The sequence below is a fragment of the Hippocampus comes genome, unplaced genomic scaffold (genome assembly GCF_001891065.2).
Source record: "Hippocampus comes isolate QL1 unplaced genomic scaffold, H_comes_QL1_v1.1 scaffold124, whole genome shotgun sequence".
NCBI classification, from domain to species: domain Eukaryota; kingdom Metazoa; phylum Chordata; class Actinopteri; order Syngnathiformes; family Syngnathidae; genus Hippocampus; species Hippocampus comes.
Window position 1 is genome coordinate 1,240,555 of NW_017805075.1, and position 12,810 is coordinate 1,253,364.

The 12,810-nt window shown below is 40.7% G+C and overlaps 1 protein-coding gene across 1 annotated transcript in view; it reads left to right on the forward strand.

Moving 5' to 3' along the window:
- Window positions 1-1,049: 1,049 nt before the first annotated feature.
- Window positions 1,050-12,810, forward strand: part of pkig (protein kinase (cAMP-dependent, catalytic) inhibitor gamma) — a 31,278-nt gene continuing 19,517 nt past the window's right edge. The window contains exon 1 of the mRNA XM_019865191.1: window positions 1,050-1,507. The gene's annotated coding sequence lies outside the window, so the exon portion shown is untranslated. The remainder of the gene's footprint in view (window positions 1,508-12,810) is intronic.

The window sequence follows — 12,810 nt, forward strand, 5'->3', positions numbered from 1 at the left end:
ATGACTTCTGAATACCAACACGGTCGTATGTGAGCAAGGAGGCGCATTGAAGACTGACTCTTAAGAGTCAGTAAGCCGCAAAGTCGCCTCACCTTCTTTGGAGGAAAGGTTTTTTGACAAAATGTCGGTGCTATTCCGGTGCACCTTTGAGGCCAGCGTAACGACGAGTCTTGAACGCAAACAACACGACATTGACCTCTTTGTATTTTCTGTTTATTAGGAAATAAAGCCTCCGACGCGGCGCAAGCTAACTAGCTTCCTAGCTAGTTTTTTGACAAAATGTCGGTGCTATTCCGGTGCACCTTTGAGGCCAGCGTAACGACGAGTCTTGAACGCAAACAACACGACATTGACCTCTTTGTATTTTCTGTTTATTAGGAAATAAAGTACACAAAAAGGTTCTCTTCAGTTTGTCTAATTGGTATGTCTAAATTTTATGTCTGAATTGTATGTCGATTGTATGTCGATTGTATGGTCAAAAAACTGTATCGCTTCTACTCTGCATCTGGCCTCATCTCTCTCTCTTTCTGAAAACTCTTTCTTCTCCACACTGTCTTCATCCGCCAGTCGCGTGACGTCACAACAAATAGTTCTGTAAAAGAGACACTCAAAAATACATAAAATAACAGTGCCGACTATTTCTACTAAAATATGAAATATGCCGATTGGACATATCAATACTAAACAGCAAATATAATAAACAAAATTTGGCCAATGTCAAATTGGCACCTACAATATATATACTAAAACTATTTTGTCAAATAATTGTTGGACACAATCAGTTCAAACTACCTTGCACAGTGCTGTGTATCATAGCTGTTTTTGTTGAAAAAACGTGAACCTCCTTATAAAGTCGCTGAAGTCGTGACAATTGATTCTTTTCTCAGTCCGGTAGAGCAAAAATCCAGGCGCTGTGCTTGCTTGCACGGGCCCTCGGTGTTCCCAGGGACCCCAGTTTGAGAACCTCTCTCTTAATTCGCCAATTTTCCCACTAGGAATATGAGCGATACCTGAGAAGGAACCCTCATTAAGTGGGCGTCTGCCCGCTGGTTTGATGCGCCACCACAAAAAGCTGTGAAGGAACGCATGGCACACAGGGTAAACTCCTGTAACCCACCCATTAAAAAAAAAAAAAAAAAAAATCGATGAGCTTGTGCTGTTGGTTGAGTGCAGAGCGGGGTAAGCTCCAGCCCACGGAGGAGTGGAGTTGGAGTCGGAGCCTCCACTGTGGTTGTCTCTCACTTGCTTTAGACTCGACTAACTCCATTTTGGAACAACAGCTGTTGGAAGAAGACAGAAGACACAAGCAGCTTTTCACAAGCTCCCGTTGGCCTGCCGAACGCTGTTTGCTCATCTTTAACGCCACCGTGCAGCTTCGGCCCATTTCGTCGTGTTTTTTTTTTTCTTTTCCCCCTTTTTGCTTCCGACTGACAGGAAACTTAAGCAGGAATCCATGGTGTTCAATGTCCATTGTAACAAGTGGATAAGAGGAAGCGAGCGGATCAAGGTTAGTGACGCTCTCGCTTGTTTGTCGCGTCCAGGACGTAATTTGATATTTATTTTGGCTGTGAAATTGAAAATGATTTTCAAATGTGTCATTTGGAGGTGAATTTGTGAAACGCGCAGTATAGTCACGAAGCGGCGACGAGCAGACAATACGAAAAGCACACCTTCTCTCCCATTTATCGTCTTTGTCCTCACATGTCCCACCTTCGCCTGCTCGTCACAATGTTAAATAACGACATTATAATTGTTGACTTCTGCTCACATTGTGTACTTGCATTATGGTCATCATGCTAGCTGCCTGTTAGCCTCTGGGTGGGTACTAGTTCGCGCATATCTTCTCCACACAAAAACACAGAATCTTTTCATTTTGTTGTTGTTGCCTTGGTGGCATTGTACGCATCATCGTGCCTGCTGAATGTATTTGGGGTGTGGGGGAATGAACTACGCGCTGGGCCACTATTACAGAGGCTCGCCGTAAAGGGAGCTTTTGGGAATCACCCACCAGGGACCCCCGCTTTGCTCGAGTGTTGCTGGGCAAATGCCAGCATCACCCGGCATGAGACGACAAACTGTGTGGCTTCTTGCCTGTCTCTGTCGTCGTTGATTTTGTTCCCCTCACCGTTGCCCGGTGAGGAAACATCCCTCTAGTGCACTAAAATAAAATGAGAAGAAGGGTGATCACAAGATAACCCGTGTACCCCTGAAGCGACGTGTTACGTCTTCCCTTGGATAAGATTTTGCTGTTGACGCTTTGGCAAGCCTTGGCTTGGGGAAACTGTTGCATATCGGAAGTGATTTTATTTCAAGGCAAGTTACCTGCCTGGCAAATTTGTAAGCAAGACCAAATTATGATAATGCAGCTAATAAAGTGACACCAAGGACATCACGTAGTAATATGTTGCTTGAATACTTGGAATCAATATAGGAAGGTGATTGGTTTCATTTCGTTTTTCATTAAGCAAACTGTTGCTTAATGCGTTCCACATTGCGAGCTCTTGACTACATTCCCTCTTTTGAAACCGACGATGCAAACTCGTCTGTCCTCCTGAACGATGGCTTCGGGAAAAAGAACCGGAAAGAACAGTCAAATCAATAAAGCTAGTGAAAAACGGTTGTCAAATAAATAAATAAACAAATAGTGTTTATTTATTTAAATAGTGTGTTGACCTTGAACAGTACCATGTATGGTCTCTTTCCCGGCTTACTGTACCGAACAAAAGACAAGGCTTTCAGAGAAAAAATGTGTTTGTCAGAGAGTAGTAATGAATTTCATTCAAATGTTTATACAAATTCAAGCAAATTTAGTGAAAATGCACAAAACGAACCTGCGACTTATGCCCGTTTCCATTTGTTATTATTTTGGGAACAGTGAGAGGAGAGGAAACTGCGCCATGATGTGACGTCATGTGATAGGGTCTCTCTGCCACATGACAGAGGTTGACTGTCAACAAAAGTGATGAGGGGCAGATTGCTGATCGAACTTTCGTAGTTTGGCAGATCTGTGTTCACAATTGTGTCAGCATTCGAAGTGTCATGAAAAGGAAACGGCAAAGAAGATTGACTATGTTCACATTCACTGCTCTGGACAAAGAGAATACTGATGTTGATTATTTTATAACCACAATGTTCCAGACTGATTTAGTTTTGCAGATAATTTCCTAAAATAATTCTTACTTCATTAGTACAATAATTTGCTTTATAACTGGTCATTTTTTTTCAATGCCTGCATAAAGTCAACTGTCAAGCCACGGAATCAGGATAGTCCCCGCAGGAATCTGCGGTGAACAATCTGTTGCTGCCCATCCCTAGCTGGGTTTCCACTGCCCTCAGAAATGCGCAAAACACAGACTCCGCAATAGCAAACCGCTAATGGAAAGACAGACATTTCGAAAGACCTCTTAAATATCGCCAACAAGTTTTTACATGCTCATGGGGTGGTTTTTGAGATGTGTAAAATATGGAAGTGCATCGATAAAATAAGGAAGTCATATGACTAGCATTCCTCTCATCTTAATCTACACATGGGCTGAATGTCTGAATGTCTCCTCACTCGTCATTCACTATGTAGTCCCATAGTATATGTAGCACTATATAATACAGTAGTTCCCTCATTCGGTTTGGCGATTCGGACAGCCAGCTCACTACTTTCTCCTTGTCGCTTATCAGCACTGTATTGTCATGACGCACCGGCACATTAAGATATCCGATTATTCTTTGTGAATCAAAAAAATATGTAGTTCAAACTGTATTTTAATTCCTTTGTTGTACATATTTTTAATTAAGTAATATGAGCCAATGATTTCTGTGTTGTATAGCTGCTGTACCAGTTTGAAATTCGGCCTTACGCCATGTTGTTTTCCTGCTCACAATGCATTGTGGTCTATTTAGTGACCATTGATGCTTACCATTTTTCCAAGACATTTTTTTCTTTTGGACATACGGACACTCTGCACAATGATGTACCCCTTAATGGTGCACAATACAGTATAGGAAATACCATGCACATTCAGACACCACCATGGATAGAAGAAAAGACAAATATATTTCTCTTGTGAGAACATTTAATGAGATTTTATGAGAATTACGAGATCGCTTGAGTCGGTATGTTATGAGAATTACGCCTCAGAAGCTAAATACTCTTCAAAAGAAACACCTACAAATATCGTTTATACTTTATTGAAATGGGAGAAATATTGCTTTTATTTTGCGAAAAACTAATGGAAACTCAGCTACTGAAACCCATTTCATGCTTTGCCTGAGAGCTTGTGGACCTCAACTATCGGGGGTGGATCGGGATCAAGCCCTGCTACGAGTAGTGAAAAACATGTGATTATGATTAAAATCTGATGAATTGTGCAGCCCTATGACATGCTATTATTTGTATAACCTTAGAACACGTTTTGTCATCAGAATGCCTGTGACTGTGTGATTGCCACTCAGAGCAGGTACGGAACGGAAGTGGTTTCATGGAGTCCAGCGCTGAGGTCTCACATTTCATGGATATATTTTACGCACAATGATGTAAAGTCAAGTCACAATGTAACGAGTTGAAGTTCATGGTCAGGTCTCAGCAGAAGTGGCCGCTTTTTATGAGTGATGCAAATGTATTCCACTTGGAGTCATCCTGAAAACGAACCTTAACTCAGAGATGCTGCTCCTCAGTCTACGATGTCTCAACAGTCAATACCTGACATCACATGCTGTATTCTAGAATAAGCTGCATTATTAATCGAATCTTTTGTCATTTACGCTAAAATGATAATTCATTTATTTGAAAGTTTCCTGTTGCCCAGAAATCTGTGTACCGATTGTTTGTTGAAAAGTGGTGCATTAAATATAGATGTTTTCCCTAATGTGGTGAATAATTGTGATTACATTGTTGATCAAAGTTGCCATGATCATCATTTCGGTCATAAATGTGCAGCCTTATTTCAAATTAGAATCCTATTTTTGGAAGGGCCTCATTCGTCCATAGACTTCTCAGAGGTGGCGACGGGATGGCCACTGTCAGCGTTCCATCACGGAGGTAGTACAACTTTTGGAAGCGACAGGACCGCTCTGCCTATGGCCTATTTTTCAATAACTCCGTCTGCGTAATCATGGCGTTAATGGCCCCGTATTTTGCGGACGGGGATTTGTCGGTTCAATGGCTCTGGCCTCCAACTGCATTCTTTGCCCCGCGTACTGAGGACTTAAGCTCTTCTTTTTTTAGCAGCCGGACTTCCCCATGAAGAGAAGATCAGAGCCCGAAACTGCTCGAGCTGTCCAATTACACAAGTCACCAACATACTCTGCTTGGAACTCCTACGTTCATTTTCTATTATTCAAGAGAAATGTGTGCCCTCCACACAAGCTTCAGGACATCATATGCGAGATTCGCTCAAGGCTGTCCTCGATCGCACCGCTATGGAGAAATGCGTAGGATGAGAGCCACATGCCTTTTTAATGGGAAGAAACTACCAGCAAACATGTTTGAAATCCGTGTTGCATTTTGTGGAAAACCATTGTAGTTTTGCAGGCACAAAGTCATACTTTTTCGGTTTGAAAATAAAAAAAAAAAAAAAAAAGTTGTGCCCATCTTCTTCCTTGGTTTTTCAGGAAAAAAGTCACATTCATATGAAAATAAAGTTTTTTATATATATATATATATATACATAATTTTTTTTTTACGAGCTCGTTTCATATATGAGAATTGAGTTGTGTTTTTTGAGAATAGCTCATATTTTGTCAAAATAGTGATTAGATAATCGGATAAATGTGGGAGTCTTTTTTTCCATTTGAATTGTAAGAAAAAAAATTTTTTTGCCTAACTGTAATGTTTTGAGAGAAGCTGAATTTTGCAGCGTTCAAACTGCAATTTTAATAAGTATTATTTTACACCCCCCTCACCCCCCTTGAAATAAATCAGTAATACAGTCTCGACTGAGGCTGCAAATAATAATTATTTTGATGGCTTAATCTGTCTCTTTTTGATTGATTAATGAATTGGATTGTTAAAAAAAGGTTTGAAAGTTCCACCCCCCTTCTTCATAAACAGGACATTATTTCATATTGTCAAGTCACTGGTAATGTTCATCAGAACATTGGCAGTGTTGTTTTCCAGAGTAAAAAAGTAGGAGCCTTCAAAAGTCTGATTTTGATAAAACCTAAAGGTCTATTTTCGCTGAGGACTACAGAAATTGGAGATTTACTCTTGGGAGTCTGAAATTCAGGGGGATTTTGACAATTTTATGTTGAAGTCTCTAAACAATTCATTGATTATTAAAATCGTTGCTGATAAATTTGAGAATTGATTAGTTATTGATGAATAAATTCATTGTTACACCATTAAGCATTGTCACTGTGGTAAAGACAAGTTGTTCTAGCCCGAGCCTCACCCTAAAACAAAACTATTTAGAATGTTAGTGTATACTGTATATACACAGATGTTTTTCAGTGGAAAACATTACAGCATCTAGGTCACCTCAAAGTTTTGAAAAGGTGGGCATGTTATTTTTTTCTATTTGGTGTAGGGATGGTCTGATTATATCCACTGAATTGGTATTGAGTGTGATCCAGGCCAAAATGAGTGCAACAGTATCAGATTTTTTTTTTTTTTTAATTAGATCCAGTCCGAACCCATCCATAAACCCAAACTACAGTGTATACTGGTAATTTATCCTCAACTTCACTTTGTGCGACATGCTAGCAGCATGGACTAATTGGCATCTACGTTTTCATCATTCTGTAACTCCAAGTACTGCCTGCTTCTGTGTCTAAAAATCAGGGGAAATATAGTCCTACCAGCCTATTGCTGCAGGCAGACCAACCCAAGCTGAGCTTTTCTGGCTATGTGTTTCCAGTGTTACAATGTCGGACGAGCGCAAGGTAAACGACACAGCCAGCTTCCAATAGCTGCCGTGACCGAGCAAAAATGCTTGGAGAATGCTTAGTTCATTGTCTTGGTTACAGCTGATAAACAGCCAACCAAGATAGCACTTAGCATTAGCCAAAGTAGTAACACAACGACCGGTCACCAGATTGACAAGAGCCTGCTCGTTTTTGTGCGTGCTGAGTTGACACTTACGCACATTAACACGAACGGTGCAACGGCTATTGAAAGCAGTTTAAACAGCTTGATTTGCATGTGTCCCACTGGTTCTTCATAGACACACATATACAACTCATTTATTAGTAACCCGCAGCAGTCTATAGTGGCGCTAATAATACCCATGCAGCATTAATCCCAGCTGCGCTTCGGGTAACAGCTATCGTCTATGGTGCTTTTTTTTTTTTTTTTTTTTTAAATATACGCGATTTAGTTCTGCAAACATTTGTTAAAACCACCAGGACCGTAAAGAGATTGGCGACCGGCCCCAGGTACCTGTTTCGAGTGCTAAAATTGAGGGTGAGACCAATGTGCAATCTATTTCTCCCATGCTGGTGTATCGAGCGACCTTCCAGCTTGCTTGAAATTGTTATACGTTTATACAAACAAGTCACTAGTCTATGTGCATCATCCATCCAGCCATCCATTTTATGATCCGCTTTATCCTCACAAGGGTCACGGGGCGTGCTGGAGCTTATCCCAGCTGTCTTTGGGCAGTAGACAGGGGGCACCCTGAACCTCTTGCCAGCCAATCGCAGGGCACACGTAGACAAAAGAACCATCCGCGCTCACACTCACACCTAGGGGCAATTTGGAGTGTTCCATTAACCTGCCACGCATGTTTTTGGAATGTGGGAGGAAACCGGAGTACCCACAGAAAACCCACGCCAGCACAGCGAGAACATGCAAACTCCACACAGGAAAGCCGAAGACAGAATCGAACCTTGCTGTGTGCATAGTATAAGATAACCGGCAAACAAAATTATAAAGAATGACTAATTACAGTAATAATCTTGTCTGCTCTCAATTCAGTCCCAAATATGCTGACTCAGTGTGAAATTTGGGATTGTTCATTGAACGCAAAGCTAATTTGCAGTATTTGCAGGGTGAAGGAGATGACGAAGATGGCAAAGAAAGGACACATTTTACTCTGCCGCTACAGATTTTTTTATCTAAAATATTTAGATTATTGTTCAATGTGAATGTTCAGTATCTTTAACAAGTGAAAGATAATGGCACTTAAAAAGAATATACTTGAATCACTATAGCATTGGCCTAAAAAACCCAAAACAAACAAACAAAACCCCCCCAACACCTATACTGTTGTTAATCATGATAGTTTCTAAGAATATATATCGTCCAGAATTTTATTACTATCATTATTATTTTTAAATTGCGACAGGCCTTCACATATTATTAACAACTTATAGAGTGACCAAAAGAATCGGCTCGATATATGATCAGTATCGACCAGTCCTCGAGGCTGGAGTGTTGGTTTCAGTATCGGATATCAAAAAGTGGTATCGAGCCATTCCCAATTTGTTATGGCCTTCATACGTGCAATACCATGCTTGAAATCACGTCACAGCGAACAAGTCAATCTGACGAAGTGGCCGGTTAGCAGAGAAGTGAATGGATGATGGTGACCCCAGGCTCACCCATGTGAGCCTGGGGTCACCATCATGAGCCTGAATTTTTTTTACCGTAGCTTAGAGCGAGTGTTGTAAAACCGAAGTCACACATGACATTTTGCATCTCATGAAATGAATAGAGTACTGTACATTGCTCATCAATGGATGTTTGATACATTTGCCCGTACAGAAGCGCAAATTAAAGATGTGGCATTCCTATGAAGACTTAAAGCAATTGAATCGCGAGGCGGCAGCTAAGCTGATCAGGTAGGTCATCAGCTAACGGTATTTGCAGGTCGAGCCACTCGCTCGCCTGCTTCTCTTGTGCACGTGTCCTTGGGCAAGACACTCAACCCCAAATTGATCCCAATTGTTATTCCAGCACATGTGCCACGACACTTGGAGTGAGTGCGAGAAAGACAGTGAGACAAATGAAACGTGCCATAACCGTCATCACAATTTCATGTTTTTTTTTTCGCAAATCGATACTGTTGGTCAGTTCCCATGTGGGTCTGTTATTTTTTAAAATTGATTTATTTATTTCTACCAAGTATTGACGAATCTAAAGTGTTGAAAACACCTCGACAATGATGCAGTGTTATTGGGATGCCAAACAAGCCGTTTTTTTTTTGTTTTCCTGAAAAGCTGACACTTCTGGAGATGCAAGGATTCTGCTCAACCTCCACTAATATGTTCCTGACCATTCTTCATTTTTATGACTTTGTATGGACATTTCACCTTGATGTTACATGTACTACCGGGCGACAAGTGATCTCTGATTGCACAGCTAGTAAACAAATCCTTACATGCCATCTGGCCAAGATGGAGTCATTGAGCAAACCGGTAAATGGCTCCAATGATGATTTTAGCCTTTGTAGTCTGAATGTGTGAAGGGTCAGTGTACAAGATGATGTTGCGTGAGGTAAATTGCTCCGGAGGGAGATGGAACACTGGCTGTAATTTGGATTTCAACAAATAAATTCACTCAGAAATAGATGTGGTAGAAATTCAGATAGAGTTAAAACAAGCATTGAAACACTGGCTAAGGAATGGACCTTTCTTTTGCTTGGATTAATGGCACGAAGATGCTCTTTTCACACAGAAGTTGATTGCGCGCTAACATTGTTCTAAATGTTTAACTGATAGTCAAAGTAGTTGTCAATTATTTGATAATTGATTGGTGATGAATCCATTCATTCTTGTTTTGCCTCCAACACACATACTACAATATACGTAAGGTATTTTCTACTCTTATTGCTTGCCAATTATTTCTGTGGTAATACGTTTGCAATGTATTTCATTTTCACATTGATTCATCATCCCGAATATAATCCCAGAAGGGAAAATTCAGTCTGATTGACAGACTGGATAGTTGTGTTGATTGGGCTGAACATTGGCACATATGTAACAGGTCAGGTCAGCACGAAAATTCGCCCCCTTGAAAAGCTCAGTCATGATTTAGTATGTCTTTTATGACTTCATTCATTACATCTTAATGACGCACATATCAGTCAGAATACGTCATTGAAGGAAGGAGGCAAGCATTGTTTCTTGGCATGCTTAGTCACATTCTGTTGTCACCTGGTGTCTGAAAACGGTGAGCAATCCTCATGAAAATTCTGATGCACACCTCTACTCATGTCTACTTCAAACTGTGAAAATATAAACACGATCGGCACAATATTTAGGGTTTTATTGACATTAAATGTGAGCTCCTATGAAGACAGCACATTATGGATAGATGAAGGGATTTGAGAAATTCGGAGCATCGGAGCAAGGGGGCTGACCCTACAGTCGAGTTTAGTCGCATAGGGTGCGTTATTCTCAGATGTGCAGTGGCGGGCGTACCCCTTGGAGGTGTACTTGGGGGGAGTAACCCTTGTAGATTGAAATGTACAATTTTAACAATCTACGAACAGACTCTTGGATCGCCTTCTATTTGTATCTTTGAAAACAGATCCGGCATGAGAGAAACTGCATTTAAGCTGCTCATTTCCTCATTCTCTCATAAGTGAGCCATAGAGAGGCTAATCGTGATATTTTCAGAAATTGAACTGGGCATCCATTTTGGTGTCGATTTCTGGACATTATTAGCGATGTAGGCACGATGATTTTAAATAGACAAATTCTATCCGGTTCTTCCGCCGACTCCCACCAAGACATAGGAAGAGAGAGGGGGTCCTGACTATAGTTCTGAGCAGAAAGGGGTGGTTTGAGAGTCCAATATTTAGCTCATTACTGATTCCTCCAAAACAGATTGGTCAAATAGAAATGCAAGCTCATATCATTTTTCTGATCAAAAACTACATAAAGAGAGTATTGAAGTGAAATATGGTCAATCCTTGCTGGACTGTTCTTTTAATGTATAGCAGCCGCTCGCCACAAATGAGTGCTTCCTACTTAAAGATTCATTTTAACCTAAACATGGGGCAGGAAATACCCTGCTGATTCTGTTCATGAATAAGGTAAGTGAAAAAACTGTAAATGAAGCAAATAGACAAGTTGTCCTTTTCCATGAGTGGATTTGTTGTCGCCTGGAAATCTAAGGGCACAACTGGAACAGGTTTCGGTGAGCTTGTGCATATCTTTTTCAGTGTTATGGCAGCCAAGTCAATGTGGATTGCTGTTCTCTCTTCCGAACACATTAGCATACATTTCACAGACAGGGTCTCAGAGTTGAATAAACACAGCTTTCCATCTGTTTGTTGAGAAGGTTTTTAATCAAAGCGTACTATGCTTATGGATTTCAACCATGGGAACCGATTTGGAAATCAAGTTGAAGTGTCCGTTTTTTTTGTCCTTGTTAGTTTAGTCCATAAAAATTAGATGAGACAGTGGGCCTACAAGAAAAATTAAATGCGTAAGATTTATTGTGAAGGGATTGAGTTTGATTTAATGTAATATTTATTTGAAATCATGTGATGTGAATAAAGCGCTAAAATCAGTTGGATGGAAAAATGCTGAAGGCTATGAGGAAGAATTCAGTGTGACAGGGAGTAATTGGCTTGTGATCTGCTTTGTGCTTTGTATTCATTCACCTTGGGAATTCTCAGGCTTGGTCTGCTTTAAACTGTGTCATTGCTTCCCTCAAAAAGGACTTTATTGCAACTCTCAGAGGAATAGTGACGAGATTTATTGATTCAAGACTGCTCACAGGTTTTACACAGTCAACTGTTGACTTTGAAAATGCCTGCTAATTCAAATCCTTTTAATCTTCTGGCTGTCATTGTAAATTAAAAACTGTTCAGCCTGCAGCCAGGGGTGGTCCTTCTTTTACACCCTGTTAAGTGCTCGATCTATTTCCCAAGCCTCTCACCAATAATTTGGAACACAGTACACACAAATGCACTATTTTGAACATCAACACAGAAGACTGCAGTGCGCACTGCACACAATCATCTTGTAGTTTTCGTAATGATCATTGCCAAGATTGATTTTCATTTTTTATTTTTGAGATGGCTCCTGTCTAATGGGCTGGTGTCAGGACAGAACATAGTGCAGCAAACACAAGAATGCAGTATGTACGCCTTTATGTGCGGACCAAATCCTTCGCTGTGACGTTCTCATGATGTGCTGTGTTTGATTTTATTTTAAGAATATGCCGCGGGCCCCAAAAAAAAAACAAACAGCTGCAGCATGAAAAATGTCACCCGGGCTGAACTTTGGACATCCCTGATATACTGCGTCAGCCGTTTATTTTGGTTTCAGTTTGTTTACCATGATGAATGACACATTTATTATCTCACGATTAGAAAAGTGCTGCAGCCCCTGCACCCCCCCCCCTGTTTTCCCCTTTTAATTGGGCAAATCCAATCACATGCTGCTCCTATCTTCCACGACATGAGGCAGCAAAGTGTGATCATGAAATGACTTGATGCGGCATAACAAACGGCGGAGGTTGGACTAATCGAGTTTCCAGCTTGATGCCTTTTGTGCCGCCATTTTTTATTGTGTTAGTCCAGAGAATAATCCTGCAGCCAGATTTTCAGTCAAATGGTGAAGATGATTGTGCAAATAGCAAACAGACGAAGGCAAACACATCTAGCATGGGTACACATGCATCCATTCTTACCTCTCTGTCATTTTCCTGCCATGGTCTCTCTCTATCTCTCTCTCTTTACAGTATTTTTATATATGTATGTATGTATGTATGTGTGTGTGTGTGTGTGTGTGTGTGTGTGTGTGTATGTATGTATGTATGTATGTATGTATGTATGTATGTATATATATATATAGAGAGAGAGAGAGAGAGAGAGAGAGAGAGAGAGAGAGAGAGAGAGAGAGGGGGGGAGGGAGTTTGTTTTT